This window comes from Tupaia chinensis, unplaced genomic scaffold (genome assembly GCF_000334495.1).
Source record: "Tupaia chinensis unplaced genomic scaffold, TupChi_1.0 Scaffold000046_3, whole genome shotgun sequence".
NCBI classification, from domain to species: Eukaryota; Metazoa; Chordata; class Mammalia; order Scandentia; family Tupaiidae; genus Tupaia; species Tupaia belangeri.
The window spans coordinates 2,784,159-2,792,646 of NW_006159504.1; positions in this window are offsets into that span (position 1 = coordinate 2,784,159).

Consider the following 8,488-nt stretch of genomic DNA (forward strand, 5'->3'; position numbering starts at 1 on the left):
GCACTTGCCAGAAAGACAGAGAGAGACAGAAAGCGAGAAATCACCCCCCAAGAAGGAATGGCCACACCACAATCCCTTCTCCTCCATTTTCCTCTCGGGGTCTTGGGCATGAACGCACATGCACCTGGCGTGAGTTTAAGCCACTGGGTCTGGGACTCCAACCGTGGTCGACTACATGGGAGTTCAGTGACATAGCCATTACACCAACTGCTGGTCCCTCATTTTTCAATTTTACAGACATTTTTAACATTTTAACATTGCAACACATTCTTCAGTGGAGACTAAGCTAAAGACAAAAGGTTGCCCATTTAGTTAATAAACTTCCATATCCAAACTGAATAAAATTTCTGGACACACCATCTGCTAGTCATAGGATCTTCCCAAAGCCCTCTGATTCATACTTGGCTTCCTAAACTAATTTTAGTAGCACATAATAATTATTGATATTTACCAACAGACTGTATGTTTGCCTAGCAATCAAATAAATAAGAAGGCTAAATGCAAAATAACAAGGTGGAAAAATACAGTAGTTCATAATAAACGCCCAGGCCAATGTCATCTGTGCAGACAATGCCCCAGTGACCAAGGATAGACACTTACCTGACTAGATCCCCCAACTAAGGCAACAAGAACAGCAGTTAAGCGCTACTCACATCTGAAGGAAATTTACATTACTTTTACTGTTGACAAACACTCATATTTCTTTTGTGCTAGATGGAAATGAAGGAAATGGACTTTTACCATGTACAAGGCAAACTTCATCAAAGTTGTCCTAAAACAGAGCTTTTTATCTAAAAGCTAGTGTCCTGGGACCAGCAGTTGGCATAATGGCTATGTCGCTGGACTCCCATATAGTCGACCATGGTTCGAGTCCCGCACCCGGTGGCTTAAACTCACGCCAGGCGTGTGTGTGTGTGTGTGTGTGTGCGTGCCCAAGATCCCGAGAGGAGAATGGAGGAGAAGGGATTGTGGCGTGGCCATCCCCTCTCGGGGGTGGGGGGGTGATTTCTCGCTTTCTATCTCTCTGTCTCTCTCTGTCCTTCTGGAGAGTGCACGTGGCCAATAAGAAAAAAACCTCTCCAAAAAATAAATAAATAAATAAATAAATAAATAAATAAATAAATAAATAAAATAAAAGCTAGTGTTCTGAATGCCTTCACACAGAGTCCCCGCATTTTATAGTAAAATTGCACTGATGTTTTCTCAGATCAGTATGCATTACATTTCTGTAGACAAGTCTCTTGAGTATCTCTTGAAGAAGATTCTTTTGAAATCATGTTTCAAATGATGCTAAGACTCCTCAAGGTTCCTCTTGAAGATCTCTGAAACAAGACTTATACTTCTTTGGGCTTTATATCAACGCTTAGATAACAGGTCACACTTTTAGACATAAAAGATATATCCAAAAGTTTTCATGTGCTCATCCAAGAGAAACAGAGAGATACAGAGAGAGAGGAGAAATCATTCCCCAGGGGAGATGGTCATGCCTCAATCCCTTCTCCTCTGTTCTCTCAGGATTTGGGGCACACATACACACATGCCCAGCATGATTTTTAAGCTCCTGGATTCCAGATTGTAATTGCCCAATCAGCCATATGGATCCAGCTGCCTTAACTCTGCACGACCTGCTAACCTCTCCCTCTCTTTCTCTCTCTCTCTCTCTCGCTCTCGCTCTCGCTCTCTCTCTCCTCTTTTAATTTTCAGAGGAAAAGGGCACTTTCCAGAGAGAGACTGAAATAGGAAGCACCTTCTACTAGAACTTAGTTGTGCTGCAATACCGTCTTCTCCATTTCTCTATCCTGCCTGGATTTTTGGCGCACGTGCGCACACTCACACACACACACACACACACACACACACACACAGGTCTTGTGTGTTTTTCAAGCCCCTAGGGCTATGATTTGAACCTCAGATTATCATTCGAGATTCAGTTCCTTTATCCATTAGACTATGGGCCTACCTCCAAAAATTTTCATAACTTTAACAATTTTGAAATAACCCTGCCTTACCTGAGAGTTTGAGCATGGGATTTTGGCATGATTATTTCATGTTCATTACTCTTCACTAGCTGTTAAAATAATGATACTGATCTATATGTTAAAGGATAGATTAACAGTCTTCTTGGATTCAATTTGTTCAAATTTTGTATTTCTTTTCATTCCAAGCTGTTTTCTTCATCTGGAGCACATTAGAGGGGAAGAAAGCTTATGTAAGAATCATTGCTTCAAATTTCCTTGAGGGTAAATAGGTAATTACTTTGAAAACCTGCTCCTATGTATAAATTCTAAAATCCTGAAATACCAATAAAGACTGTTTACCAAATACTTTGGGGAAAAAAAATGGAAAAAGACAACCTCTTATTTATTTTTTCTAGAAATATTTCACTCATGGGGCCAGCAGATAGTATAATGGTTAAATCAGTGGACTACCATGTAGTCAACCATGGTTTTAGTCCCGGACCCTGTGGCTTATAACTCATGCCAGGTGCATGTGCGTGCATGCCCAAGATCCCAAGAGGAAAGTGGAGGAGAAAGGATTGCAGTGTAGCCATCCCCCCTGAGGGGTGATTTCTCAATTTTTGTCTCTCTGTGTCTTCTCCAGTGAGCACACTCTCTTTGTGGCAAAACATTTCTCTTAAAAAATAAAAAAGGAATATTTCACTCAAAAGGTACACATTAATAAACAGTTTTTAAGAAAATGTAACTTCTTTTCCACTATTAAAAGGAATCCAACCTTTGTTATACATAATAAATAAATCAGTAAGAAAAACAAAGCCATCGTCAAATATTAAAAGACAAAAGAGGTTAATTTTGTGTATGATGAACCATAAAGTATATGTTTTTCTTTCTGTTTTACTATAGGGCACATGTGCTCACCAGAGAGAGACAGAGAGAGGGAAAGTGAGAAAGCCACCCCGGGGATGGCCACACCACAATCCCTTCTCCAACAGTCTCCTTTTAGGATTTTGGGCACACACATCACTTTCAACCTGTTCTGGGACTCAAACTGTTCAGTAAGCCATATAAGATCCAGCTACCTAAACCATGACACTACCAGCTGGCCCCGTGAAAGTATTTTATAAAGAAAAAAAAAAAACACACATAGAATTCATTTCACAATCAGAGCAAAGCTTTCCATTAGAGAGCTGCTAATTATTCCCAAGAAGTGAGCTGAAATGTAGCAGTAATAGGACTGGGTTGCAGAAGGGTTTTTTAAGGGCTGCCTTCATTACCAACCACTCATGCAGCCCTCTCAGGTCATGTGGACATGAGAAATGTAGAAAAGTATGTGGATACACTGGAGTTGTACTTCTGCCTCCCTCCCTCAAGGCCCTGATGGCATTAGCTCAGCCTGTAAATGAGAATGCTGGACACAGTAGTCACAAACATCTCTTGCAAACGCTAGACTGGGCATGAGACCATAGAAAGATGAAGACGTGTGGGACATGCATTTATTGAGTGGCGAGCCCTGGGACATGCCCTCTATACGTGGTAACTCACTTAATTCTCAGAATCCCATGGCTCTGGTTTTCTTCTCACTCTTCTTCTGTCAAGGCACAAATGGCCCAAACAGCTCAAACAGGAAGTGACGAAATAACCTGTTCTCTTTATCCAGAGAATGAAGTCAGAGAAAATAGAAAATAGGCATGTGGAACAAATTTTAGATGTCCCTGGATCAAATAAAAAATAGAAATTCTTTCTATAAATGGGAGTTCTAAGAGCAGAAATCCTAGAACAAGGGACCAATGTCCCATTGATTTTTGATCACACAGTTTCAGACCTAGTAAACCTCTTTCTCATGTGCATGTGCACACACACATCCCTCCACTCTGGAGCATGTTAAGCTCTGTTATCATTGCCCATTGAGAACAGCAGACTTTGATTTTCATGGGGCTGGAGGCATCTTTAATTTCATTGGTGGATATAATGAAATATCCCATGAAATATCCCAAAATATTTCAAGAAAAGGTCAGACAGCTTATTCAATCATGTATGTCCGCTGATTTCATTCTTTCCAGTTAGTATGTTACAGGGAGAGAATCCGTTTAATATTGAGGTAAGATCTTATTTATATGCCTGAGAGCTGCTGAAGCAGTTGGTTCTCAGTAACAAAAGTTATGTAGCAGATATTCAAAATCTTGCTTGTATAATGTACTTCTCAATCTGCCGACCATTTAAAACATTGCAATTAACCTGATAGGAAAAGGTGTAATCGGGTCCTTGGTCTTTCCTTAGAAAATTATTCATAGCTTCCTTTCACCTTTTTCTCAGATTAAGTTCAAGCTGGAGTTTTTATGATTAAGCAATATTCAGTCTACCAGCCACTGTGCATTTACTCTGAAAAAGAGTCATTTTGGGATTGCACGCTCAAAATTCAGGTTACTTTAAATTATATATACTGGGCTGGCCCCTTAGTAGAGTGGTTAAATGCTGTGCATAAAAAAACTAGACCTCACATGGCCAATTTCAGTTCAAATCCCAGTCTCGGTGAACAACATGCCAGGAATGTGTGCATACGTGCCCCAAATCTTAAGAGGTTGGAGAAAAAAAGGATTATAATATAACTACATCCTGTTGGGGGATCCTTTCTTTCTCTCTCTGGAGAGTGGTAAAAAAAATCCCTATATATAAAATATGCAAAACTATGCCTAATGTATGTATTCATAAGCTATGGAACATCATAATACCTCAAATACCCATGAACCAATCTCCAAATTTACAAAAACTGAAATATTTCAAATGTCTTCTGTCTACTCATATTCCTTTCCTATCTCTTATCCCTGTGCCTGCCTCCAACAAATGTATACATTATCTCGATTTCAGTGTCAATCATGCCCTTGTTTTTTTTTTAATTTAGTGTAGTTTTATTATCTACCTCACATTCCTAAACAACAGTATTTAGTGCTGCTTGACTTTTAGCATCTTGAAACCGATGTCATGCTGTATGTGAACAATCATATTCTTTTTCTCTCATCTGCTTTTAAAAATCTTCTAAGTTTTTGTATGAAAATATAGTTTTATTTTAGTTTATGTGGATTATTCTATTTTGTACATATAGGTACAGTTTATCTTTTTTTCCAAGTTATGATCATTTGTATTGTTTTAAGTTTTTACTAATATGAACAAGGTTTTGTTTATTTTGCATTTTCTGGGGCATGTAGGTATGAGATTTTACTATGGTAGAAATCTAGGAGTGGAATGGCTGTGTCTTAATCCATTTTTATACTGCTAAAGGAAATATCTGAGACTGAGTAATTTATACAGAAATAGAGGATTATGCGCTCACAATTCTAGTGGATGGGAAGTCTAAAAGCATAACAAAATGGCCAAAGGCAGAACCTTGAACAGAAAGGAGCCTTCTCTGTATCCTCGTGGCTGTCTGCCTCATTCCCTCCCCTATAGACACATCAGAACTCACTCATCAGGGGCCCCACTCTGATGACTCTATCACACTCAAGGGTTCCTACCCTGGGGCACCGTAAAGGAACTGAGTTTCCACTTCACAGTTTTACTGTACAGCCAAGTCTCAACACATGCACTTTTAGGGTACAAACCACTGTCCAAATTATCACCGGTTGGATGAGAGGTATATGAAGCTCATCTTTCCAAGATTGTACTACATCATTTTCCAAAGTGATATACCAATTTGTATTCCAACTAGTAGTCCACAAGAACTTCTGTTGACAGACATCATCAACAACTCATGATTTACCAGAAAATCCTGTTAAGTAAGCCAATGTTTTTTTACTTTTCTTAATTACTAATAAGACAAAGAATATTTTCATGTTTTATGTTTTGGCCACTTATAGTTCCTTTTTTTATAAAATGCCTGTTTACATCTTTTACCCTTTTTTCTTTAAGATTCCTGGTCTTAATAATTGATTTGTGTATATTCTTTATATATGCTGAATAGTTCCTTATTGCTTTTTATATGTTAAAAATGTCTTCTACTATGTGTGGCTTTCTGTTTTCCCTCTTATTTTGATTCCTTAGATGAGTAAAGTCTTTCATTTTATTATAATTTGATGTGTCATCTTTTTCTATGGTTAAAAAACTTACCATATTTTACCATTTTATTGCCAGGGTGAGCTTGTGCTCGCCAGAGACAGTGAGAGAGTGGAGGAGAGAGGAAACGTATACTCCCTCAGTGGGGCAGGGTCACACTGTAATCCTTTTTCTTCATTTCTCCATTCCCTCAGGGTTTGGAACACATACACATGCTGTTTGTTTTTCAAGTGACGGGGCCAGGATTCAAACTACATTTGGCCATGTGAGATCCAGGTCCTTATGCACAGGACTCAACCACTATGTTATGAGACTGATCTGCAAACCTTACCTTATTTTTAAAAAATTTAAAGAACCTCTCCTACACTGAGCACTTTTCTCTTTAATTTCTAAAATTGTGAAATTTCTATTTTTAAATTTAAGTCATTAAAACATCAAGAAATTATTTCTGTGTGTGGCGTGAGGTGTCAAACCATTTTCATCTTCCCCATATGAATCAGCAGCATCACGCACTGTGGTCAGGTGTCAGCCTCCCTTATACACAGGGTGTGCCCCTGAGCCTTCTGTGCTGTCTTTTCAGTCCGTAATCCTGGTGCCACCACATTATGCCCCAGTGGTGAATTTAAATAGTTCTTGATAACTGAGAGAGACCCTTGCTGTCTTCTCAGCAAATGTATCTTAGCTCTTCTTGGACCATTGCTCTTTCTTACACACTCTAGAATCACCTGTTGAAATCATGAGAGGAATTGTCTTGAAACTATAGAAAAATTTGGAAAATGGTATCCTAATGACATTTAATCTTCATAGTGATAAGCATATCTATAGATATAGATATTTGTGTCATTGTTAATATGTTAATATTTTCTAATAAAGTTTTTTTAAAAAAGAATCATTTATTTATTTTTATTTGATCAGAGAAAGACAGAGAGAGAGAGAGACAGAGAAGAAGGGAAATGAGAAAGCAAGTCATCAGGTCTGGGACTCGAACTGTGGTTAACCATGTAGGAGTCCAGCTCCTTAATCATCACACCATCTGCTGACCCTCAAATAAAGTTATATTTATCTTACACAATTTTAGTGACTTCAGTTCTACCTTATATTTTTTACTACAATTATAAATGCTATAATTATTTACTATCATATCACATCTGTAACTGATTTTTACAGGTGTACACAAATGCAACTAATTTGTGTAATTTCACTTCATAACTAGCCAGAGAGGTAAACAATCTTATTATTCTAGTCATTTATTTATAGATTATGTTGTGGTTTTAGGTAGATACAGGATCTATAAATATGAAACTTCATTCTTTTCAATGCACATACACTTGGACATAATGTTTAAAGTTTATTCATTTATTTGTTTGTTCTGTGAGAGACGCGGCAGTGTAATAGAGTCTGCATGCCATGAGTCACCTCTAGGCTCGATCACTGAGTCACAAGTACATACCATGTGTGTCTGTCATACATAAGGAGGTCCTAGGACCTGAACCTGGGACCTCTCTATGTGAGCCCGACATTGCGACATTGCATTACTGCTATTCCACCAGCTGGCCCAGTAAGCATACGTTTTCATTTGTTGTCTTGCCTTATCATGCTGGCTAGTCTCTAGTACATTGTTGAGTAAGATTAAAAGTACTAAATCATGATCTTCTAGTTTCCATTCTCAAAAACAGTATTTCTAACATTCCATTAACAATGATGAAGTTTACTCGAAGTTGTTAGCAGCTGTCCTTTATTAGTTAAGAAAAATCCAATCTATTTATACGTGTGTACAATTTCATCAAACAATTTTTTAAGCAACTATCTAAATGGCCATGTGACATTTTCCCTTAAATCTATTTATGGGAAGAATGACATTGGGTTATCTGATAGTAGATAGTCTTTGAAATTCTAGAAAAAACTGAAATGGCCACAGTGTTAAAATTATTCCTCATACTGTTCTTCTCAAAGAAAGGACAGGAAAAAAATCCCTTATTCATCAGTAATCTCAGAATGTAAAATTTATAACAGTCTGCTTGTAAAGCCCCAGACCTATTTATTCCTGGGAAGATTTTTAATTATCTGATTTTTCTCCAACATTTCTTTTTTAATTATTTTAATTTATTTTATACATTAAAACACCATACATTGCTCAGCTTGCAAAACGAATTTACCAAACATGAACACATCTCACACCAGTCCAGCTGAGAATGCTATACATGTTACCATCAACAGACAATAATCTACTTCTATGTCACACAAATGTCCTGCCTCTGCATTTTTCTACCTTATTTCCTTGCTCACACTCTTCCCCTTCTCCCACCCTCTTCCCTCACTGTCTCCAGTTTCCATAGCTATTTTTCATGCTTCTATATTCTCTAATCTTACAGTTTCCATCATAGAGTGTGGATAGTTGGTATATGTTAAATGTAGTTATATAATGTCCCTCCTTTATAGCCTGATTGCTTCACTCAGCAGTAAACGTTTCATATTCATCCACT